Here is a 26575-nt window from a genome sequence, read left to right as displayed (position 1 = left end):
TCAAGACAATCCGAGAACCACTTGCTATGGTTTGAATGTTTGTGTGCCTCCAAAATTCATGTTGATACCTAACCCTAACTGCAGTGATATTAATAGTTATTCATTATTAACAGATACATAATATAATAAATATAATATATAATTATATATATTATGTTATATAATAATATACAACATATATTATGTATATAATAATATATAATATATAATATAATATAGTAATTAATTATAATATATAATGATATATATTATATATAATCATATATAACAATTATAAATACAATTACATATTATATTGTATATTATATAATCATATATAACTAATAATTATAATATATGATATATTGTATATTATATATAATCATATATAATAATTATACACATTATATATTATATAATCTATAATTAATTATGATATACAATATAATAGTTATTAATAGATAGTAATTGGGAAATGAATGGGATTAGTGCCCTTATTAGAGGCCTGAGGGAACTCGTGAGACCCTTTTTGCCACACCACCATTCAAGGACACAGCATTTGCCTCCTTCTGGAAGGAGAGACCAGGCCCTCACCAGACACCAAATCTGCTGATGCTTCGATCTTGGACCTCCTAGCTTCCAGAATAGTGAGCAATAAATTTCTGTTATTTATTAATTACCTAAAGTATATTTATTGCAACAGGAATAGACTAAGACACCACATGGGAAATTTTAATAATACAATTATTATGTGTCTTTTCTAGTTAAAAGTAATGTATGTTTTTACTTTGCTACATGTTACTATGTTACATACATATTTCTAATTTAAAAGTTATATTATCTTTGACTAATTTATTAGAAATATAAAGATGAATATGTCACAAAGACAGTGGAATTAAGACACTACAAAAATACTGCTCAAATTTTCCTAATTTTATTTTGAAGGATCTTACAATTTTAGTTTTATTTCTTACATGTGGTCAAATTTTTAATTATATCAAGCACTAAAACCTCAATGATTTTCACTTCAGAAATCTTCAAATTCAACTGTCCCTTGTCAAAACCAAAACAGTTTAAGACATGTTTTTAGCAAAAATTGCCCTGAGACGGCAAAGCAATTTTGTCTTACAAAGTTGAGATATCACAGAAAAACTATGATTAGCCAGAACTCCCACTAAGCAGCACTGTACCCTGGCTCCAGATCCTACTTTTGATAGAAACAGGCAATGAGACAAAAAACACTTCATATAGGAAATTGGTGAAAAAGATTCCACAGGATGGAATACTATACAGTCCATGAAAAACATACCCATTGTGAAGCTGTGGTAATACAAGAAAAAGCCCATGCCATTACTTTAATACACAATACACGTAACAAAAATGTATGTGTGTTGACTATATAGAAAAAGATAATGAAAAAATCTCGAAATGTAAATAGTTTAGAATGGTGGAACTGCAAGTCATTTTAAAAAAATTCTTACCACATTTTCTGTAATAAGTAAATCAAGACTTTTAGTTAGGAGCATATATTCTACTTAATGTATTCTATCTTCCTTCTACAATTATAGCTTTGAAAAATGAAAATTAATGTTCAAAGGAAAAGCCTCAAAGATTTGCATATATTCAGTTTATTCTTACGAGCACAGAACACTTTAGGGTTTTTCAGTGACAACAAAAATAAAATAGTTTTCTACTTAATCTTCACATAACCAAAACTTGACTTGCTAAACCCCTAACCACACCAGGATGTAGCTTTTGCCAGTTCTCCTCTAAAATATTTCCTAATGCCATCACCACAGGTCTCCCCAGCACATATCATCTACAGATTACCATCTTGTCTTAGCTAGAAATTACCAAAAACTTTTAGCAAGCTGATAACAAATGACTGATTTATTATTATCTCTTGGCCTCCCTTAACCTTTAAAACATGATTCTGTGATTTTCAACAAATTAATCAGTTACTTCAGTCCTAGCCTAAATGTCCCCTCCGCAAAGATACTTTTCTGACCAATTCAAGATAGCTCCATAGCTCTCAATCTCAGAGAGCCCTTGTTTACCTCCATCAGAGCTACTCAGTTGCTTGTGACCCAGTATTTTCCTTTGTGTTTAAGAATTTATTGTCCATCTCCCACCCCTAGACCGTTCCACTTCAGCAGAGCAGGGAACCTGCCTATTATGCTCATATCTACGAGATCAGTATTTATTGAATGAATGAATGAATCTCTGTCCTACACTATCTTTTTCCACATCTAAAATGAAAAGGTTCTGTGAAATGCCTTTGCTGACCTATGCATCAATCACTAAATATGACAATTAGCGAGCTCTGTTGCCTATTAACTAAGTGTTTTCAGGTACATAATATCTCTACTTTATTATTACTATTTTTCATTATTAATATTTGAGTGCTTATCGGTGGCAGGTGCTGAACTAAGCATTTTACATGGATTATCTCATGGTATCCTTCTAACAAAGATGTAGATACTATTATTACACCCATTATGCGTCTGAGAAAACTGAAGCACCCTTGCTTAAGGTCACACAACTAGGAGTGGGAGACCCTGGATTCCATTCAGGCAGCCTCCTTCTACAGCCTTCATTCTTATCTGCAACACTATACTTTCTCTCCACAGGCATGTGAAATGCTAGACAGAACCAAGTACTATATTTATACTTACAAGAGTTATAGAATTACCAAAATAGAATGACCTGATCAAATCACATTAAAAGACTGCCCCATACTATAAAAAACAGGGGGCATTCTAAATAGCCTTTGGCCTTTTCTTTTTATTTCTTAAATAACCCTAAGAAGGGCAGAAAAGACACTTTTCTGAAAATATGTTTTCAATTTTTATGGTAAGTAGGATACAATATGGTCAATTTCAGGACCAGGTTAACATTGCTCAACTTTACTTCTGTCAAATCCCAAGCTGTTCTTTGTTTGTTTGTTTTTATACTAAAGGTTTAGAGGGTTTGATAGTTCTAACCTAGAAACAAAAGATGCTAAACTTTGGAGCAATTACCACAACTTCAAACTTCAGTAATTTAAGACTTCATAAAATGATGGTTTAGAAAGTCTATATGTGGAATCCAAATGAAAACTTCATGAGCAAAGCTTTCATTTAGACTCCTCCAAACTTGCTTCCCTGAAAAAATGTCCAGCCAGCCCAGAATGTGGAAACAATTATGAAAATTAAGACATTTGAAAACCACTCAAGCAGCTTTTATTTCTAGCTACATCTTACCAGACAAGAAGAGATAACAATCTCTTCTTCCTCCTAGGAAGAAGTATGCTACATCAAAGACATGGTTAGTCAATACTGTGCATATCTTCTTTCTCTATGGTTCACAAATGCAGACCAGTCCTCTCCTCTTAGGAAACCCTATCCAGATGGGAGTTGGATGTTAGGTTAGTTGGTACTCTAGCAACAAATCCTGGGTAAGCAATCACATCTGTTCACTGAATTCCTTTTAATAATTCATGTTAATGGCAAAATCAGGATAGCACGGAAGATTTAAATCCACATGAAATCCTGGAGGTTCATTTTAGCCATTAGTTTCAAGGCCTTTGCACGTGCCATTCCCTCTGCCCAGAAGCCATTTCCCCAAGCTACCCAGGGGGCTCATTTCTCTACCTCATTCCTGCTCAAATTCATTTCCTCAGAGATCCCTTCCCTGCCACTCTCTAAAGACCACCCCATGCCTCCACCTGCTGCTGCCCTTAAGCCATTTACCCTGCTTTATTTTTCTCCACAGCATTTCTCCCTACCTCAACTACCTACTTGTGTTACAATCTACCTCCCCCAACTTCTATTTAGTCATTATGTCTCCTTAGGCTCCTCTTGGGTGTGACAGTTTTTCAGATTTTCCTTGTTTTTGATGAAGGTATGCTTAGGAAGGCAAAGAATGTATGTTGTTATGGTGCCTGCAACAATGCCCAGCACACATTAGGCACTCAGTAAATACTTCTTAAATGTAGAATTAAATGAAGTATGCTTGTGCACTCATGCCTATATGCCCCCTAACCTTTACCCAAATTGAGCATTATTACTTTATGCTTCTGTATATTCTCCAGTTTGGGTCTCACAACCCATTCATTCCTCTGGGTATACTTGGCTCCAAGTCCTGCAAGCTGAGAGGTATAGGGAGTGGGTTCCCTACCTCCAAAAAAGCAGCTCAACTAAGCAGACCATACAGGGTCATTCTGAAGGACAGTCTCACAACAGAGACCTCTCCCTATTAGTATGAACACCAGAAACAAAGATTCCTCTTTGAATAATACATCAAAAGAGGGACCCAATGGCCAAAGCTAGAACAATCCAAGCAACAAAATAAAGTAGTATTGGATTATAACCCCAAGTATAAATAAACATCCATGAGTCCATACTGACATAAATAAATAATTGAATAAAATAATAAATGGAAAGATAGGACAAATCTCCCAGGCAGAAGAATACCAAATAAATAATATAGATATTCCACTGTAAAGGAGGGGGAGCATAGCTCCTTTATATGTAGGCTGTACATAGGGACCTCCTTCCAAAGAGCAAAGTATGGAAATGGGGCAGGGGATAGCAGGGTTAGTGACGTCTCAGCAGAGAAACTTGACAAACACTACTTCAGCCAGATGATCAAGGTCAACATCAACAGTGCTAAGTCATGTTGCTAGTCTGTAATCTTGGTAAGATGTGTTACTTCATGATGAAGATGAGAGAGTAAATCACAGTTTACTCTGATCTTCCTCCCAAAAACCCCTAACCTCAGGCTAATCATGAGAAAAACATCAGATAAATCGCAGTTGGGGAACATTCTACAACGTTTCTGACCAGTACTCCTCAAAACTGCCAAGATCACCAAAAACAAGGAAAATCTGAAAAATTGTCAGAGCCAAGAGGAGCCTAAGGAGACATAATGATTAAATAGAATATGTATCCTGGGTGGGATCCTGGAACACCGAAAGGACAGGGGTAAGAACTAAGGAAATCTAAAGTACAGATTTTAGTTAATAGTACCATATCCCTATCAGTTCATTAATTGTAACAAATATACCACAGTAATGTAAGAATTAATAATAAGGGATACTGTGTGTGGGAGGGGGTATAATATAGGAACTCTCTGTACTATCTGTTCAATTTTTCTGTATATAGAAGACTGCTCTGTAAATAAACAAATATTAAAAATAATTTTTAAAGAGGAGGCATGTGGTTGACTCTACAACACTACAGTAATTTTAAAATAAATAAAGCCCCTATGTTTCATGAGCAGTTACTTTACTCTTTGATATGGTAAAATAAACAGAGGAGTGGCAATTTGTTCAAGATTAAATTTAAACAGATATTGTCTGTAACAGAATGAGATGCCTCTGATATTCTTGGATAAAGCGAATATGTTTATTTTAGGGGTGCTTGTTGAGGGTAGGGTTACAACTCAGTTTATGTATCTTTATTCTCTAGATCATTTCTCTTGAGAAAGCTAACCCCTCAGCGTTGCTAAAGTTTGGTTACTCTGTTTCTTTTGAACATTTTTTTTTTTTTTGAGAGGAGTCTCTGCTCTGTCACCCAGCTGGAGTGCAGCGGCACGATCTCTGCTCACTGTAGCCTCCACCTCCCAGGTTCAAGTGATTCTCCTGCTTCAGCCTCTGGAGTAGCTGGGATTACAGGCGCCTGCCACCACGCTCAGCTAATTCTTGTATTTTCAGTAGAGACGAGGTTTCACCATGTTGGCCAGATTGGTCTAGAACTCCTGACCTCAAGTGATCTGCCCGCCTCAGCCTCCCAAAGTGCTGGCATTACAGGCATGAGCCATGGCGCCGGGCCTCTTTAGAACAAATCTTAAACTCGGACACCTAAAATTGCTCTGATCTAGATCCTGTTTCACGTAGCAACAAAGTCTAGTACTGGTCAGCAGAGGTTCCAAGAGGAGAAGCCACAGACAGGCAAGCGTACAATGGGTGTGCCTGGAAAACTACTTAATACAAATGCAAAGCTTAAGCATCTCAGATCATCTTCAGTTTAGAGATGGCGACACGCAGGGAAAACTGCAGCCTGAGCTTAGCAGAATAAACAGGTTCTTGTGTCAGTGCAAGTTTCGGAGCCCTTTAGGGAGGGAGGACAGTTCGTGGCACATCATGGGGATCACCTCCTGTTCTCTCCCGATTCAATCAAGTGGGGTTTACAGAAGGCCTTGGTATATATACACAGCTTCTACCCTAGGACTTGTTTAATAAACAACTAGAATCAAAGATATTGTTCCCCTGATGTTCCTGATGGCGGAAGACTGTCTTAAGCATCTTCATTAAACAGGAAACATGAAAACATACAGAATTGAACTAAATAAAAGAGGTGACAGATGAATTTTATGTGATCAGCAAATTCCTTGACTTAGTTTATCCAAACGTAACACAAATATTTACTTGTGTTTGCTTTATATATTATAAAATTTTAATATTTGTCTAACTCATTAGGCTAGAAAGATGACCAATACATTTTGTCCCTTGACTCATAAAAGGACAGGAAAAGTAAAATATGCTAATCAAAATGCTTAAAATTAATATTATTTATACATAATATAACTGGACATGGTCTGTTATACAGCAAATAATCCTTAGACCATTGTATAATCACATTTCAGTAGCTTTACTGTTTGAAGGGGTTGAGAATATCAATTTTTGTTGTTGTTGTTGTTGAGATGGAGTCTTACTCTGTCACCCAGGCTGGAGTGCAGTGGCGCGATATTGGCTCACTGCAACCTCCGCCTCCCAGGTTCAAGCTATTCTCCTGCCTCAGCCTCCTGCGTGGCTGGGACTACAGGCACCTGCCACCACGCCTGGCTAGGTTTTGCATTTTTAGCAGAGATGGGGTTTCATATGTTGGCCAGATTGGTCTCAAACTCCTGATCTCAGATGATCCACCTGTCTTGGCCTCCCAAAGTGCTAGGATTACAGATGCGAGCCATCGTGCTTGGCTGAGAATGTTAAGATTTTAAAGTGTGAACATTCATAGCTGAAAGAGATATTCTTCTTATACAAAGGACCTTGTCATACACAAAACATATTTTGAGACATTTCAAAGTGCTTGTTTATACCAATGACTTCCACTATGGTATAAATATGTCCCCCAGAGTTCATGTGTTGGAAACTTAATCCCCAGTGCAGCAGTGTTGAGAGGTAGGACTTTTAAGAGGTAGATTAATGGATTAACACTGTTACTGTGAGAGTGGATTTGTTATCACAGGAGTGGGTTCCTGATTAAAAAGAATGAGTTTGGCCAGATTTCCTCTCTGTCTCGCATGCTCACTTCTCCCTTCCACCCTTCCACCATGGGATGGCCCTTGCCAGATGCCAGTGCCAGGCTCTTGGACTTCCCTGTCTCCAGACTCTGAGAAATACATTACTTTTCTTTATAAATTACCCAGTCTTTGGTATTCTGTTTTATAGCATCAGAAAATGAACTAAGGCAAATCCCCATGAAAAGGAAATTCTACTTCTTTACATTGTAAAATTCACAACAGACAAAATTTTGGTTTAAATTGTCTGTCCTAATCCAACTGTGGGAATGTATTCCCTTTCTCACTCCATTTCATGACCTGTCTCCCATCTCCTGTCCTGAGAAGGATACTCAGGAGTCTCTTGCTCCACATGGTTTGTTCCAAATAATCCTGTTGCCAGCAACAGGTTAACAGTGACTTACAGCAACTCCTTCTTGCTTCTGGAGATCATACACACCCAGGTTAGTGCCTGTCTGAATCCTCAAACTCTACATAGGAAGGAAAATAATATTTTTAAAGCTTGCAGCTGTAGTGGGAAACACTTCTTCTAATCAAAGCTTCAAAGATACTATAGAAGAGCACTGTTACTGCTAAACAAACAAGCCAGAGGGGCTCCTTGAGAATGCTATGCCTTGGTCAGGAAGCAGCATCCATCACTGGAGAGGAAGGCTCATACCTCATACCCCTCCTCTCCTGCCTGCCTCCCTCTCCTGCCCCATGTCTGTCTGGTAGTAAAGGGAGCCAGATCATGTAAATGAATATAATGCACATTTGAATGCGGTGCCTAATCTCAACACATGCATCCTCCAGCTCCCTTCCCTACCCTGTATCCTACAGGGCTGGCCCTTAGAGATGCTTCCTTGCTTTCCAGCTTCTGCCAATGACAGGCACAGCAAGAGACTGGAAGGTGGGAGGAGAGTGAGATTGAGATACTGATTTTTCCTGCCTCCTCCCCTCCAGGTTGCTGTAGGTTGGCTGGGTTAACCACTGTCAGGCATCCCTCTATATACGGGTAGCCTCCCCTTCTCCCTCCTCTAGCTTTCAGGTTGAGAGGTGCTAACCACTCCTTGCTGTTTCCAGCTTGGGGACACTGTACCATCTCTTGCTGGTTTCTACGATCTCTGCCCTCACTCTGTAAATCGTATCCCCTCCCCGTCACTCCAGTTACTAGGTTGACTATATCACCTCTTTTCTACTGCCATTTGAAAAGTCATACACGTTATGGATTTTCTTAAATATTTTAGAATGATCTAGTACATATTTCCTAATTACAAATAAAACAACTCTCAGAGAAAGAAAGGGGAATACATCCCATTCCCAAGGGCATGGACCAGTAGCACAATTCTTTTGATGTCCCCAGTGTCCCCTCACAAATACCAAAACCCTAGTACATTTCTCTGCAGACAGTAAGCGATTCAATAAATGAGTGATCTACCCATGGTTTACTGCATACTGGAGTCTTCCTCACAAATGTCCTTCAGTGTCAATCAGAATCAGTTCCAACTCTAACTGCATTCCGGCCTTGTGCACCATGGAAATTTCATACATGCTTTTACATTTTAATTTTTTACATTTTAATTCTAAGGATTAGCCATGTTTGAATTTAGACACTACAGAGAAGGAAGCAATAGACTTTTCTTATGATGTCTGGCAAGGGGTAAGGTAATGACAACCTGAGCCCAAGAGGACGCTGCAGCCAGATGCAAGGCAAAAGCAATGCAAATGTAGCTACAGAGCTGCACTTAGGTGTGCACGATGGTTTATCCTACACAGTGGTGTTTCCAGTGACTGGCCAGACATGGGGGATGCTGGGTAAGTGTTGCTCTCAGAAAAGCTCTGTTGCCTGCAGCCTTAGAGGAACTACTATCACAGCAGATGATCTTTAGACCCTGGGGACATAAGTCAGACATAGTCCCTAAGTAGACAAAGCAGCTTGGAGTCTCAGAGCACAGAGAAGGGGGCTCAGGAATAAGCTCTTCCATATTCCACACCCTCATCTCATTGTAGCATTCTTAACTTCTGCTCCTTCACCTGCTCCTCCCAATCTGAATACAAACATGCTTGGGGAAGATCAGCGGCAATCCTCAACTTTGGAACCTCTCTAATCTTCACAACTGGAATTTTTACACATTACATGATGCTCCTAAAGCGGATTTTTTATTTACTAGATTCGGACTCTCAGCCATGGGGTGGGGTGGGGAGTCCCCAGACGTTGCACTGTATACGCATTCTCTGCCTGTGTGTCAGCCTTTATCACCAGACCATGAGCTTCTTAAGGAAAAGAACAGTTTCTTACTCACGATTGTGCCCCTCATGTCCAGTACAGTGGCATGCAGTAAGTAGATGCACAACAAATCTCTAGTCCACATGTTAGTTAGTTGGTTACTTTCAGTTAGTTGGTTACAAGGGGATTTGGAAACCTGATGACAATTGTGTTGAACAATGTTAGGATGATACAGAAAAAGTAAGCCAAGTATAGAGTATTCTTGAAAAAAAAAAGGCTGAGAAATACAACCTCACATGACATTCAACATATTTTATTAAATATTTGACTTACCTCACTTCTAAACTTGTTAGGAGCAGGGCTGATATCCTTCTGTCTCTTTGATTTTTGAACCACAAACAGAATCTGACATAAAATTTTTTAAAAGTATTCAATTTGATTGAATAATTCCTAAATCTTCTGTTTACAGCCTTTTTTTTCTTTGGTTTCACTGTGGAAGTTGACAACAGTTATTCCCTTCTTCAAACTCCCCTCCTGCTGCCTCAATGACTTGCCTCTCCTGGTTTTTCCCAATGTCTTCAGTATTCCTGTCTCCTGTTTTTCCACCAGACTTGAATTGTAGACACTTCTAGACTTGGTTCTCAGCCCTGTCTTCTTTTCCCTTTAAATTCTCTTCTACGAAAAATATTAATGCTTAAATTATTTCCTCTATATGGATGACCCCAAATAACCACCACAAGCCCCGACACCTCTCACGCCCTCTCTTTCATGCTAAGCTACCACTTGCATGTCAGGAACCCAATGTGCCTTGGAGCTAAAACAAGAAGAAAGGCACCATGAGGGCAACATGTATGCACTCTCAAATGAATTTTCAACCTACCTCAGCTCAGCTGTTGGAAGATAGTGGGGCCACCATAACGAAAAAAGTTTCAACTTTAAACACCAGGATTTTAACATAGAGGATAAAATCATGATGACTTCAGGACCCCGGGGTTGTTTGTAATAAAGCATTGGCAAGTTGGCAGGATGGTTTGGAACTGGAAAGCCTCCATCCAAACTACACTGGCTAGGACCCTTCGCTCTCCCTTTCTCTGGTGTTTTTCTTGGGCTCAGGGTAGACTGCTGAAGCCCCTTTCCCTAAGGCCCCATTTAAGTCCTGACTACTATAGTGTTCCCGGCCTTTGAATCTGCTCCTGACCAATCACTCTGGACATAGCTTTGTGAATTCAAACTCGGCTCTAAACCTAGGTATTTGGTTTCTGAACTTTCCCACTGAGAATGGTTCTTAGCCTCTTCTCACTTGAACTTTGCATGGTTAACCTCTGGCCTCAAAGAAGGCTACTCAGGCTACATTAAAGTAGCTGCAGGACCCCAGGCTCCATTTCTAAGAAGTTCCTGCAATGGATGGTATGACACTAAACTCACAGCTGTTCTAACTCATTTGCCCATAATTGCATATTGCCCTGTGACTTCTTTTGTAATTATTTCTATGTATTATTATTTCGCTTTATATTCTGCAGGATAGATTGCTAAATCACATTTTCCTTTTCTTTTTTTTTCTTTTTTTTTGTGAGATGGAGTCTCGCTCTGTCACCCAGGCTGCAGTGCAGTGGCATGATCATGGCTCACTGCAAGCTCCGCCTCCTGGGTTCATGCCATTCTCCTGCCTCAGTCTCCTGAGTAGCTGGGACTACAGGCGCCCGCCACCATGCCCGGCTAATTTTTTGTATTTTTCATAGAGACAGGGTTTCACCATGTTAGCCAGGATGGTCTCAAACTCCTGGCCTTGTGATACACCTGCGTCAGCCTCCCAAAATGCTGGGATTACAGGCATGAGCCACTGCACCCAGCCCATGTTTTCCTTTTCTTACAGAGTAATGGGTTTTATAAGCTGGGCACCAGGATGCCCAACTGGACACTCGATTTTCCAGCCTCCTTGCAGCTAGGGTGGCTGTGTGACTAGGTTCTTGCCACTGGAACGTGAGCATAAATGAAGTGTGCTGCTGCCAGGTCAGCGCCAAAACGATGAAGGTGCCCTCCTCCGTGCTCCTTTCCCTACCTGCAAGTTGGAACATAAACAGGCCTGTGATCCACTTTGAACACTCAGCAGGGAAAAGCCTTTGGGCAGCCTAAATCCACGTAGTCCATGGACTAATTTCCATCAACAAGAAAATAAGTATAGAAATTCAGAATAAACACTCAGAAATGTTTATAGCAATTTATAAACTGTGATCTGATCAATCTGATCACTATATAGTACATGTATCAAAACATCACCATGGGCTGGGCGCAGTGGCTCATGCCTGTAATCCCAGCACTTTGGGAGGCCAAGGCGGGAGGATTGTCTGAGGTCGGGAGTTTGAGACTAGCCTGACCAACATGCAGAAACCCCATCTTCCAAAATTAGCTGGGCGTAGTGACACATGCCTGTAATGTCAGCTACTTGGTAGGCTGAGGCAGGAGAATCGCTTGAACAGAAACAGAACATGAGCTTGTTTTGGCTGCTCCTTGCAGCTTTTCGCAAGCTAGACAAGAAAGAGATGAGCTCAGGCAAGACTTGTTTGCAAGTATGTAAGCAAAGGTGGAAAGGAATGGACAGTGTCCAGAAACAGAGGGCCTTGGAGAATCAGAAAAGTCAATTGCACGTGTAGCTCCAAACTGCAGAAAATAGTATTACCACTCTCAGCCTATCTTAAAGACCTCTCAGTAAACTGTTGCAAGGGACAATGCCAGGCAGGTCTGTAGTAATGATCAGAGTATTAGTGCATTTTCCCACCCAAGTCCATCTTTCAGAGGACCCTAGAGTACACACTACTGAAGAGAGGCAGAGAGATGAGCCAAGCACAGAAGCTGAAAAATAAGTCATGCTTAAGAGCTTGACCCAGAGTGGGATCTGGATGTGGTAACTGACCTGTGGAACTGACTAGAAGTCTATCAAGTTTATAAGGAATTGTAGTGCCAGGGAAGCCACAGTTTGGCCCGGAAAGGGCCACGTTCATTCTCCCCCAAGGAGTACCCACTTTCCACACCCTTCAGATGTGGCTAGAGAGGGTACAGAACAAGGAAGGACTTCCCAGGGGACAAAGACAAAGTCAGGGCTTCTGGGAGGCCCCGCCCAGAGAGCGGAAGCATGGACCAACCACGAAACTGACTCCACTGCCAGGACAGAGAGGTCTTAATAATTCCTGCCCAGCAGGGTTTCATCATTTTTAGGCCCCTGTTACATGTCTTCAATTCTTCTGAATGGGAGGTTTTATTGTGGTTTTCTTGTTTCTACTCTTCCACTGTATAGTGGATGTTTGTCAGAAAAAAGAACAGAAAGGACATTTTAGAGTGGGTATTTAAAACAGAGGTTAGAGAAGGGGCAGCCAGACCTGTGGAGTTCTGGGGTCACCTGAGCACTGAAGGAAAGCATGGCAGGCTGTGAGGCACAGTAGGGGCAGGACGGTGAAAGGAGGGAAGGGAAAGCTTCAGCATCAGCTGGACCTGGGTCAGATGCAGGCACATCACTTTTAGCAGTGGTTCTCACCTGGCACACTGCCGATCTGGCCAGAACCTTTTCCTTTGCTAAACCTGGCATAATCATGATGACAACCGTATAGGATTGTTGGATGGACTAAATTAAAGCAATTATTTCTAGAGCACTTAAGGAAATGCTTAGTACATAGGACGCACTCAATAAATGGCAGACAGCACTTTCCAAGGTTAGATAACTCAAAATTCCTAAAAAGTTCAGTGAAACAATACAACTGGCATTCTGGGAGATTAACTGTTCATGCCTAACACCTCAATTTCACAAGAAATGGTGACAAAATCATCCTGTAACTACACTAAAATAACCATAGTCTAAGAAAGAATATCCCCCTGCCTGAGTATGGGCTCAGTGCTGCAGTGACTAAGCTTAAGACAGCGCCACGTTCACTCTGCTGTTGCTTGAAACAAAGCAGGGAGGCAGGAATGGAAAGGGGGAAGGGGAGAGCGAGGAGAGGAGAGCAATGCAGTGCAGCAGAACACAGGATTTAGGTCCAAACACTAGTAGATAAGCAGGTGAGCAGAGTATTTAAAGAGCATGGCCCCCACAGCTAACACTATACTCAACGGTGAAAACCTGAAAGCTTTTACTCCAAGATGAGGAATAAGGCAAGGATGCCCATTCTTACCACTTCTATTCGACACAGTATTGGAAATCCCAGCCAGAGCAATTAGGCAAGAAAAATAAATAAAACTCATATAGATTGTAAAGGAAGAAGTAAAATTATCTCTGTTCATCAACAACATGATCTTATATGAAGAAATCACCAAAGACTCTACCAAAACACCCACTGGAACTAATAAACTAATTCAGTAAAGTTGCAGGACACAAAATGCACATACAAAAATCAGTTGCATTTATTTCTATGCACTAACAACAAACAATCCAAAAAAGGAAATTATGAAAATAATTCAATTCACAATAGCATTAAAAAGAATAAAACTCTGAGAAATAAACTTAATCAGAAGGGCAAAAGACTTATGCACTGAAAACTATAAAACACTGATAAGGAAATTTTTAAAGACACAAATAAAGGTAAATACATTTCATGTTCATGAATTAGAAGACTCAATAATGTGAAAATGTCCATACTACCCCAAGCATTCTATAGATTCAATGCAATCCCTATAAAAATCTGAATGACATTTTTTACAGAAATATAAAAAAAAATCCTAAAATTCATCTGGAACTACAAAGGTCCCTGAATAGCTAAAACAATCATGAGGAAGAAGAACAAAGCTGGAGGCCTCACACTTCCTGATTTTAAAGCATACTACAAAGCTATGTATGGTAGTATGGTACTGGCATAAAGTCTGACATATAGACCAATGGAAAAGACTACCGAGCCCAAAAATAAACCCACATATACATAATCAACTGATCTTTGACAAGAGCGCCAAGAATTCACAATGGAGAAAAGACAGTCTCTTCGACAAATGGTGCTATGCAGATATAACAAACCTGCATGTTGTGCACATGTACCCTAGAACTTAAAAGTATAACAAAAAAAAAAATGGTGCTAGAAAACAGTGGATATTCACATGCAAAAGGGCATGGCCCTGGAGCTAGCCAGCCTGACTTTAAAGCCTTGCTTACCAATAAGTTAGTTATCTTCTCTATCTTAATTTCCTCATCTACAAAACGGGGATAATAAGGGTAACTTCTTCCTAAGGCTGTTAGGAGATTTAAAGAAGGTGCTTGGAATAGCCCCTAACAAACAGTTCTAATTTAATTATTGTTATTATCAGTGGGACCTGAAAAATGGAGCCTCAATTTCCTTTTTTGTAAAAGACAGACAAGATCTAACTTGTCAGATTATTGGGACAAAGTGAATGACATAGCAAATGTAAAGCCCCAGTCCACTCCAAGGTCTAGAGGAGTCAGAGAAAGTCCACTGAGCTCCAGGGTGAGCTCGTTCCCAAAAGGTTGGGGAAAAGGGACCCCAACAGAGAATACGGGGAAGGGAAGACCACAGGAAGAATCCTTTCCGTTACAATGGGTGGGTCACCACAATAACACCCCCAAGCCAAAGCCTTCTTTCCTCTACCACTCTAGTCAGAGTCACTAGCTGGTGTTTTTCACTACCTTTTAGTCCCAGAGTCCCAGATGAATGTGTACAATCAGGAAGGAGGGGTTTAGCCAGCTGGGTTGAAAACCTAATGTTTAACATTCTTACTACATTACCACACTTCCTCTAAACCACTCCATCAGGATCTTGGAGTAATCCATCAAAACACATTCACTGATACACCAGTGAACGCATTCTCCATTTAACAGAGAAGAAATCTAGAAATCGGCGACTGATTCAGCCTGACCAGCGCTCATCCTTCTGGCCCAGGGCTTTTTTTTTTTTTTTTTTTTTTTTTTTAAACAATACTGACCATTGGAGCCTCTTTTTGGAAGCAAAGCCTCTGCCACCTGACCCCCAGAGAAACAAAAGATGTAGATTTGTTCTCCATAATAACATTAATGCCTTTTGCAAACATTTACTGAAACTAGAAGAAATACAATTGCGGAAAGTAAAAAGTTTCCTCTTCAAAGTTTCCCTTCTTGTTAAAGAATAAATCATAAATGTTAGAAATAATAGTTTCTTTTAAAAACTTTCTTCAAGCCTCCTTGCTTTGTGTTAATAACTCTTTGTTAAGCCCTATCCTATGTAGCTATTGGACATGCTCACAGGCATGTTCCAGCTCACAGCCTATGCCCCTTTCTTATTTGGAAATGGTATTACTTCTTTAAATCTTTCATAAGCAACTTCCTCTTTTCCTTTGCTCTCCCTTGCCTTTACCTGTTTAAAAAAGTTTTAGGTTGTTAGCAAATCGGGTATCGGCTTAGACTGTGAGGTTCAGCTCTAGCCAATGGATGCAGGCAGGACACAACAGTGAGGACAACCCAAATGCATAAGGGATAAATAAGTCTGCTTTTCCTTCGTTCGGTGTACTCTTGTGGTAAGACTGCTGGTGAGTGTACCCTTTCTGCAGAAAGTAAAAATTGCCTTGCTAAGAGAATTAAATTTATGTTCAAGTGCTATTTCTTTGTGGCACTGGGGAACAAGCATTTTGCATTTCTAACATAATGATTGTGGTAAATGTCAATAAAAATCTTGAAGCACATCTCTCCTTAGAATTTTTGGTAAGTGTTCATGGAGGAAATTCCATATAATCAAATGAAAATATCAGAGTAAAACTCTAAATACATCATAGAAATTAGCAACCATTAGTCAGTTTGCCTGCTTCAGAGAAAGCTCTAAAGAAACTCAGTTTGCCTCTACAACGTTAAATCACGTTAATTAACATCTTCTCCTAAAGCATTCTACTTTCCCCCTCAGCAAAATAGACTATATCAGCTGAAATAGGCCACAGACCTCATTGTCTGTCTATACGAAATAGGGGCGAAAATGAACTCAGAAAGACAAGTAATCACCTGATAGCAATCCATGGAAAGTTAATCTTGCTGACATTCCTCTTCACTTCCCTCTGTTGGATGTTCCTGGAATTTGCATTTGTGGAGAGTTGCATACTTGCAATGAACAAGTTCCACTGGTCCTGCTGTAGTGGATTCTACCTAACCTTTTATTCCTCTCATCCCTGTCCAGCTAACGTTCCCTCACTGTTCACCACATGTAAGTCAAAGACAGAGGTGTGTGAAGACATGTATAAAGATGTAAAATTCCCCCAGGAAACTCATTATCTAGAGCAGCCAGGGCCAATCCTCTCATCCTCCCAGGGATTCCTGGCAATATCTGGAGACATCTGCTTTAGTTATGACTTTAGGGGGTAGGTACTATTGGCATCTACTGGGCAGAGGCCAGGAATGCTGCTGCACATGCTACAATGCACAGGCCAGCTCTCCATAACAGAGAAGTATCCAGTCCAAAATGTCAGTAGTGCTAAGGTTGAGAAATCCTGACCTAGAGGGTGAGATGAGACATATAATACAGGATTAAGTGTGGCAGAGCTGTAACAGAGCTAAAAGTGGAGTGCTATCAGATTGACAACATTTAAACAAGTGGCTATTATTCAGTATTGGCAAGAATGTGGGGAAAATAGTACCCTGGTAGCATGTTGGTGAGAATGTAAACCAATAGAACTTTGGGGGAAGGCAATTTGGCAATGTATAATAAAAGAGTTCAAAATATATACACTATTCCTATCTTTGCTTTCCTTCCATTCCTATCTTCTCTCTTCCTTTCCCTTCTCTTTTCTTCCTTCCCCAGAACTGAGCAATCAGCATGTAGCTGGGAATGCAACGTGAGGCCGGGGACTTTGGTGAGGTACACAGAGGCATGTGCTATGGCTGGGAAGCCACACAGAGCTGTGAGCTAGAGGGACTGGAGACTGACGATTAAGCTACATAGAGACACAGGCTACCAGGCCTGGCAGCCAAGGACAAGAGGCAGTGGCAAAGGTGGTGGGCACAGAGGAGGCAGGATGACCTTCACATTTGGAAGACTGGTTACTTTAAGCAAATAAGCAAAAATATTGAAGATAATGAGAGTCAGGTTTTCTAACTTCCAGAGAAGCTATGTACAAACATATAAAGGGTGAAGAACAGAAAGCTCTTTGGGTGTTAGCTTGAAATTGTAGGTATAAGTATGAATCATGATTTTATAATACACAGCCTAATATAGAAAAATTTATAAATGTGTGTACACATATACACATGTTTCCTAGCTCTGTCCTCTGAAAGATCTAGAAGCAATAATACCCCAGTAACAATGGGCACATCAACCTTCCATGTATTGGTGTCTAAATACAATTCTCATATTGTATATTAGATCTCAAGACTTATTCATCCTACATAACTGCAACTTTGTACCTTTTAATCTACATCTTCCCTTTTTCCCTGCTTCCACTAATGTAAAACACAAGGACTACAGTTACTAATACTGTATTGAGGCTGAGTGTGGCAGCTCACACCTGTAATCCCAGCACTTGGGATGCCAAGGCAGGAGGATGATTCCAGGCTGGAGTTGGAGGCCAGCCTGGGCAATATAGCAAGATTCCTTCTCTAAAAAACATTTTTAAATTAGCCGGGAATGGTGGTGAGCACCTGGAGTCCTAGCTACTTGGGAGGCTGAGGCAGGAGGACTGCTCGAGTCGAGGCAACAGAGAGCTATGATCACGCCACTGCACTCCAGCCTGTAGGACAGAGCAAGGCTCTGTCTATAAAAAAATTAAAATTACAAATATCGTATTCAGCTAATTTGCTAAGAGAGTAGATTTTAGGTACTCTTATCACAAACACAAGAAAGGTAACTATATGAGATGATGGGCATGTCAATTTGCTTAACTGTAGTAATCACTTCATTATATCTATGTTTATTAAGATAAATACATGAAAATATCATGTTGTATGCCTTAAATATATAAAATACAAATAAGACAAAAGTACCATTCTCTACTAAAAGGGAGGCCTAACTAGGTCAAGGAAAGTACAGGATGAGCCCAGATCATCTGGTGGAGCCAGAAAATAATGAAATGCTCAATGAATGATAGGGATGTGTTAAAAGGACACAGGAGCCAGCTCCAAAGGGTCCCCATTGGCCAAACTGAGCACAACTTGAGCATTAAAATAAAAAACAATCGTGAGACTTCAGCTTATTGAATACATAAGGAATCCATGAACACTTCTTAATAAAAACATGACAGAAAAAGAAAGTTCTTCCTTATAGTAGAACGACAACTCACAAACGTAGAAAGAGTGGTAGCAATAAAGAATCACCATTTGAGGCTGAGTAGGGGCTCATGCCTGTAATCCCAGGACTTTGGGAGGCCAAGGCAGGCAGACCACTTGAGCTCAGGAGTTCGAGACCCGCTTGGGAACCATGGTGAACCCCATCTCTACAAAACATACAAAAAAAACCAAAAGCCAGGTGTGGTGGTGCACACCTGTAGTTCCATCAACTTGGGGGGCTGAGGCAGGAGGATCACTAGAGCCCAGGAGGTTGAGGCTGCAGTGAGCCAAGATCATGCCACTGTACTCCAGCCTGGGCAACAGAGTGAGACCTTGTCTTAAAAAGAAAAAAAAAAAAAAGGAATCAGCATTTGGCAACATTCATAAAAGTGGCTGATTCAGGCAGACGTCATCAATATATGGTAAGTCTGTAGGTAGAGGTTTAATGAGGAACAGACTATTTGCATAACCTTAGAATACTTCCCCACAAATACCAATACATTTCAAAGGAAAAATTTAAGGTGGAGAAATCTGGCAGACACCAACATAACCAGGTGATTGAGGTCAATATCCCAGTGGTGGGATGGGTTGGCACCATGTGCCTTCTGTTGTAAGAAGCTAAGAAGAGCCGAGTTTCATTTCTTAAGGATTCCTGCCAAGAACACATGACCTCAGTCAGGTTGTGAAGAAATACCCAATACACCCAGGTTGGGAGTCATCCTACAGCATGTAGGATCTATACAACTGCAAGCACTTTAGGAACAAGGAAAGTCTGAGGAACCATTCCAGAAGAGATATGGTAACTAAATGTAACATGAATCCTAGATCAGACAGGCAGAAGAGACATTTGGGGAATAACTGATGAGATAGGAATGGGCTCTGTGGATTGGATGCTAGTGTTTTGTACCAATGTCCACTTCCTGATTTGATGGGTGTATGCTGGTTATAAAGGAGGACAGAGTGCTTGCTTTTTTTTTTTTTTTTTTTTTATGCTGGAGTGTTTTTTCTTTTTTTTTTTGAGATGGAGTCTTTCTCTGTCCCCCAGGCTGGAGTGCAGTGGCGCGATCTCAGCTCACTGCAAGCTCCGCCTCCCAGGTTCATGCCATTCTCCTGCCTCAGCCTCCCAAGTAGCTGGGACTAAAGGCGCCCGCCACCATGCCTGGCTAATTTTTTTGTATTTTTTAGTAGAGACAGGGTTTCACCGTGTTAGCCAGGATGGTCTCAATCTCCTGACCTCGTGGTCCGTCCGCCTCGGCCTCCCAAAGTGCTGGGATTACAGGCGTGAGCCACTGTGCCCAGCCTATGCTGGAGTGTTTTTAAGAGTGATGGAGAACAACGTCTATGACTTCCTCTCACAATAAAGACTGATGTATATTATATATATAATATATACTGTATATATATTATACATATATACACGTATATACATGTATATACGTGTATATATATACAGAGAGAGAGGGAGAGACAGAGAGAAGGAGGGAGGGAGAGAGAGGGAGAGACTGAGACTTCAATCCTAATGCCATGGAGACACAGAAAAAGATTATACTATTTATTTTCTCTTCACCAGACCCATGTGATAGTTTTGGTCCAGAGAAAGGCCTTCCTTACCCCAATTCAAAGAACTGACTTATTAAAAATCAAGCAGGGCAGGAGGTAAATGATTCACTGATGTGTTCCCAATAAACTCTATACCTGATCCCTGTGGGGAAAAGAAAGAGAGATCAGCCTGTTACTGTGTCTATATAGAAGGAAGTAGACATAAGAGACTCCATTTAGTTCTGTATTTGAGATGCTGTTAATCTGTGACCCTACCCCCAACTTTGTCCTTGCAAGAGACATGTGGTGTGGTGACCCAAAGTTTAATGGATATTGGGCTGTGCAGGATGTGTCTTTGCTAAACAAGTACCTGAAGGCAGCTTGCTGATTAAGAATCCTGCCCCACCCTGGGCAATGGTACATCTCCAGGTAAAACCCATTGTGTGCTTTGTTTACTGAGTGAGGAGAAAACCCGCCTTTCGGAATAAGGTGGGGCTTGCTGGAGCAATACCGCTAAAAGGTTTATGGAGATATTTGCATATGCATCTCAAGACACAGCATTTTCCTTTAAACTTATTCATGTTACAAGGATTTTTGTTCATATGTCTTACTGCTGATTTCCTCCCTACAATGATCCTATTGTCCAGCCACTCCCTTATCTTTTTGATGGTAAAGATAATTATCAATAAATACTAAGGGAACTCAGAGGCCGGTGCCGGCGTGGGTCCTCTGTAAGCTGAGCGCCGGTCCCCTGGGTCCCGCTTTTCTTTCTCTATACTTTGTCTCTGTGTCTTATTTCTTTTCTCAAGTCTCTCGTTCCACCTAACGAGAAGCACCCACAGGTGTGGAGGGGCAGGCCACCCCTTCAGATCCCTTGCTTTGGTGTTCTATAACTAGTCACTGCCAATGGCTCTGAGCCTTAACTCTGGCTTTCTACCTCCTTGGGGAGTGAATGCTGCTGACAGACTCCGCTGCCCATCTTTGAATTACATGGTCTGAGTCTGTCTGGGGGCAGCTCCAGAATTTCTACAGAGGATGGGCTTCAGGACAGCTTGGCTTAAAAGGGGAGACCAGGGGCTTGCCTTAAAGCTGCATTTATAAAGCAAGTACACTGCTTTTATTTAGACTGCATGTTTGCTTGGAAGGCCTTTGGACAAACTAGTGCGCTTATGGAGGGGCTAATGTGCCCTCCAACCCAGCCCTGCCACCTGCCAAGCCATCCCTTGATAACATCCTGGTCAATCTGCATATGGGTTAGTCAAGGCCAGGGCTAGTAGACGCTCCAGCTTAATGTCCCAGGGAACAATGCAGACACAGGACTAGCTGATGAGTAATTAGGGGGGCTGATGAACATCCTCAGGAAGGGGTAGGACAGGCTGTGCTGGGCAGGTTGCTTTCCAGAGTGACACCCAGTCTGGCCCAGTCTGAGGTGTACAAATGATTCACATCTGAAGAGGGGTGACAGGATCATGAGAGTAGGGCAGTATCAGGGGTCATGGGCAAGGGAGAAGTTCAACGCTGTAGACAGACAGGACAAGAGACAAGCCAAGGAAGGGGAATAAAGAGGAGGACATAAGACTGGGGGTGATGAAGAGGGGCTTGGGCACAACCCAGGATGTCAGAACCTTCCTCTCAATGGGTACTAACCCCCTCCGTCCCCCCACCGGCTTGCCAGGACAGGTAGAGAGAAACAAATATATTTCAGGCTGAATTAAATAATTAGCTTAATTTGGGGGTGGGGGGCACTGCCTTGGATCAGTTTAGAACTTTGCAGAGTAAACAAGAGACCTAAGTCAGCCTGAAGGCACAGGGGAGTGAGGATGGTATAGGTGGACCCAATACATTGTCCAACATTGCCATCAGCACTCTCCTCCCGACCTGTGGGGTAGGTGGCCAGCTGTTTGTGCTTGTCCACTAAAAACTGAGATGCGCAGACAGTACAGGTAATTCCAACATGAAATTAAAAAGTTTCTTTGGAACTTTTCCTATGCCTTCAATCATGCAGTATTGGGTAACCTCAGTCCTGAAATTTATCTTCCTGTCATATTCCCCACAGAGCAGTTTCTCAACCTTTGATGCTATTTCCTCCTCAACGTCCAGTATGATGTCAGAGGACAGGAGAGAGGAATGTGGAGGAACTGCAGCAGTGCCTCCTTAGCACTCAAAACACGCTCGTGGAGATACTGCCAACCCCAATAGCCAGAGCTGAGTGGGCCTGCCTGGGGCGGCCCACATCTGGATGCCCTGCCTCTTTATTTCCAACATTTATATGCTCTTCACAGGGTACCAAGCTCTTTCACATACATAAGTTAATGGAACCCAACAACAACCCATGCAGACAGGTAGTTATTATCCCCATTATATAAATGTAATTATTATCCCCATTATATAAATGAAAAAAACTTATTCAAAGATGACAATCTATTCAGGGTCACAAGAACTCACAAAAGTGAGACCAGGATTCAAACACAGACCCGTGGACTCCAAGTACCTCCAGTTCACCATTTGTAAAGGCACAAAGTCTCTGCACTTATGCAGACAGCTCCCCAGCCCTACCACCACCTCTGCCATCCATAGCAGGACTGAGTTCCGGGTGACTCCTCCACAAATACAGAATCCAGGATGAGGAACAAAGGATCATCGAGGCCAGAAACGGGGAGGCTCTCAGTACCTGCAGGAGGAATGACAAAGGGAGGAGCAAAAGGCCCATGGCCAGGAAAAGAGAAAGCAAGTAAGAAAAGTGTGTATAATATCTCTAAGTCACCTAAGGCTCAGAAATCTATCTTTGCACTTTCACCAGAATATACATTTGCACACATGTTTACACAAGTGTCAATACTTAAATTTTTATCTAGGACGAAAAGAGGGCAACCAGCATTTAAGGAGTACTTCCTGCATATGAGAGACCATGCTCAGTGCTTTCTCTTTTAATCTTGGGAGATGGATATAATCTTCATTTTTACAGATGAGGAAATTAAGGCTTGAGAGGTGAAACTATGTGCCCAAGGTCACAAAGCCTGGACTAGAACAAAAGCTGGTCTGACTGCAAAGCCTTGGTCTTCCCTTTACACCACATTAATAATGCCTTGGGCTTGGTCTCTGCCATTTAGAAGCTTGCAATCAGACTTAACCGCTCTGTTGGGTATAATCACAGGCCAGGAAGCATTGGAACTAATGTATACTCCAAGGAGAATGGCTAATGGATAATCTGAGTTATAGTAATTCCCATTTGAGTTATAGTGATTCCCCTTGCCCCAGCTCAAAGAAATAAGAGGCTGGTCTTAAGTTATTGTGCACTGCTGCTCCTCAGCAGCAGGCTGAGAAACTTGGAGGAGAAGCAGCCAGCCTTAGGCATGTGTGTACAAGTAATGTTGACAGTGTGTGTCTGGGTGCTGCCTGGCTACAATGCTGTGTGTGCATTTCTTCCACTGTGCACGTGTGTTTTTGAAAAATGAGATGGAGAGCTAACATGTTGTAGTTTCTCAAATAGATTCCAGCGAACACACATGAAAAACAATCTCATACTTAAATGTTCTCAATTCAGTCTCCATTCATAGAAAACATATGCAGGCCTGTTCTAACAAATATCTTGCAGAACAGCAAGATATCTAAAATAGACCTGATCTGATAAAAAAAAAAAAAAGTGGTAGTTGATAAATGCATTTGAAATGTTTAGACAAGAGGAGTGTCATATGTAATTAAATCAAAACCTCAAAGTTTCGAATTCTAAAGACAAAGAAAAAATTTTTGCCAAAGTGACCTATTTTCCTAGTTATATGGTAGTGACAATCAATATTAATGTTGTCCAAATGGCTAGATGTCCAGATCTCCACAGGATAACTAGGTCCTTGCTGTCTCAAGGCACAAAGGACAACTCTGGAAGCTTATCTCAAGTACACAACTCTCACTGGCAGGGTTTGCTTGCTGGTTTTTTTAAAACAGTCCAGTTTGTTTAGACAAGCCTGGGGTTAACAGAGCCAAGGTGTCTGTTTCTAACTGTATCGCTTCTGTCCCCAAAAGAGGAAAACTCTGTTTACTGGACTCAGACCGCTAAACAATATCGGATCCACTGTCCATGGGAAGCAGGGTTAGCAAATGTTGATGGATCACTGGAAAACCCAACAACTCTTCTTAGCAATACAAAAGTCCATGCATTAATGAAACGTTGTGTGGTACATGAAATTTGTAAAGAGGAGACTGTCTGTAATTGACATTTGCTTTATTCTCTGATACAGACTAAGTCGGAACCGTGAGAAGGCCCTTTATTTCTAAATGACATCTCAAGACCAGGTAATGCTACTTTCGGAGGAAAAGCAGGAGGAAGAAAAGCGTTGTAATGACACTAACAAACTACGGGGGAAACATTTCATAGAAATAACTCAGTTTTAAAAAACTGACGTGGCCGGGCGCGGTGGCTCACGCCTGTAATCCCAACACTTTGGGAGGCCCAGGCGAGAGGATCACGAGGTCAAGCATTCGAGATCAGCCTGGTCAACATAGTGAAACCCAGTCTCTACTAAAAATACAAAAAGTTAGCCTGGTGTGGTGGTGGGCGCCTACAATTCCAGCTACTCGGGAGGCTAAGGCAGAAGAATCGCTCGAACCTGGGAGGCAGAGGTTGCAGTGAGCCAAGATCGCGCCACTGCACTCCAGCCCAGAGGATAGTGCGAGACTGTCTCAAAAATAAATAAATAAATGAATACTGACCTACAAATGCTTTTCAGAGCTATTTTAATGATTACCTTAATAAGACTAAATTGTTTCCAATATTCACAGTCACTCCTCACGCGTGAGGAATTTCTAAGCAACTTTGTGTAGCTGCAACTTGTTGAGGGAAAGCAATAAAGTAACTCTGCTACAGAACAAAAGCACTTTTGTCTCGTGGTGGTGAGTGGGCATACCCCGAACAAACAACCCCGACAGTGTTGCTAGTTACTAGTTTCCAAATCTTTAGAAGCCTGCACATGGTTCAAGCTGTTCCCCAACTGACACACCACAGTACCAGATGTAACTGGAGGCTGAGAAATGTTATATCCCTAGGCTTCACGAGAGAACCTCAGCTTCCTAATTACCATCGACTGCAGTGCGACTGAGTTTGGAAAGAACCACACGTGCAAAGGCAGAGGCAACCTGTGCCGCGCTCTCCCCGCCGCTGCGCCCAGCCCGTCAGCCCTCAGCAGCGGACGCAACGCCAGTTTTGCATCTAGATTGCTTTTTGCTCCTAGCCGGGAAAAAGGTGGGAAAAAAGCGAGTTGCGCCATACACCCGCCGGGACGGTCCTGTCCCAGAGGTTTGTAGTGGGTCTGGAGCCCAGGCTTGCAAGCCAGGAAACCCTGAAAAGCCGCCGACTGGGGCCCCGCAGGCGACCCTGCGCCCCAGCCTCCCCACGACGCGCGCCCGGTTGACAGCGGCTCAAGGTACCCTTCCCGCTCCCTGACCCTCACTCACCGCTCACGTTCACCCGCGCCGCCGAGCCAGGGAGCGGGGACTCCTGCAGCTGCCGCATGCCCTCGGGGCCGAGCGCGACGGGGCGACCGGGCGCCGGGTTCCGGCTAGGTGCTGACAGGCAGCGGAGGACGCGGCGGGTAGGGGGGGCGACGGAACCCCTCCTCTCCAGCTACCGCAGCGGCGCGCCCAGAGCCGTAGGAAAGTTTGGCGGTGCGAGGGAGGGACCGAGGGGTAGCGGCCCCGCCCTTCCCCGCCCTGTCCTGGCCCGCCCAGTGAGTCCGACGTTCCCACGGGAGAGCGCCCCCAACCGGCAAGGCCGCGAGCTGCGCGCAAAGGGAAGCGCTCTTGCAGATGCGTTTCTGCCTGGGATAGTCCCCAGGTGGGTGGTCGGCCCCGAGGGGGAAAGGCGCCCACTAAAGGACCGCTAGTACTCACAAGCCTCACGGAGCCATATCTCGGAGCTCCGTATTAGAATGCAGTCCCCCTGTCCCTCTGGCCTCAGAGACTTGTTTGAAGTGGTTGCAGGAAGTGCAGCCCACACCCACCACCCGTGGGAGGTAGGCTCTACTCCAAACCCGACCTAACGCTGGAAAACTCAACCCCAAAGCTACCCGAGGGTGCGGACAGCCCCCAGAAGCAACCAAAAACATTTAAGGTTCTTGTAAGAGGCTTCTTGGCCTCCTGGGGCAAATAGTTCTGGATACTTTGTTTTTCAAAACTGAAATATAAAACCTCCACTGACCCACCTTTAGTAAAGAAAGATGCAAAGTAAAACAAATGTCTTGAAGGCGTTGTTCTCTCTGAATTCTGCAAAGCAATGACGAAGTAACAGAAATGTTCAAAGTTGTGCTTTCCTGGTGACCTTACAAAAAGGAAATACTGTGTGAGGTGAAGTCCTTCCCACTTAGGCTTCA

General features: G+C 42.2%; 1 protein-coding gene across 1 annotated transcript in view; it reads right to left on the bottom strand.

Annotated features, from left to right (window-relative positions):
• The window catches only part of LPAR3 (lysophosphatidic acid receptor 3), an 83343-nt gene extending 57476 nt beyond the window's left edge, over nucleotides 1-25867 (bottom strand). Inside the window, exon 1 of the mRNA XM_023207388.3 lies at nucleotides 25662-25867. The gene's annotated coding sequence lies outside the window, so the exon portion shown is untranslated. The remainder of the gene's footprint in view (nucleotides 1-25661) is intronic.
• Between the last annotated feature and the right edge of the window lie 708 nt (nucleotides 25868-26575).

The sequence above is a fragment of the Piliocolobus tephrosceles genome, chromosome 1 (genome assembly GCF_002776525.5).
Source record: "Piliocolobus tephrosceles isolate RC106 chromosome 1, ASM277652v3, whole genome shotgun sequence".
Classification (NCBI taxonomy): domain Eukaryota; kingdom Metazoa; phylum Chordata; class Mammalia; order Primates; family Cercopithecidae; genus Piliocolobus; species Piliocolobus tephrosceles.
Note: the sequence above shows the minus strand (reverse complement) of the source record. Positions and strands in the feature narration are given on the sequence as shown.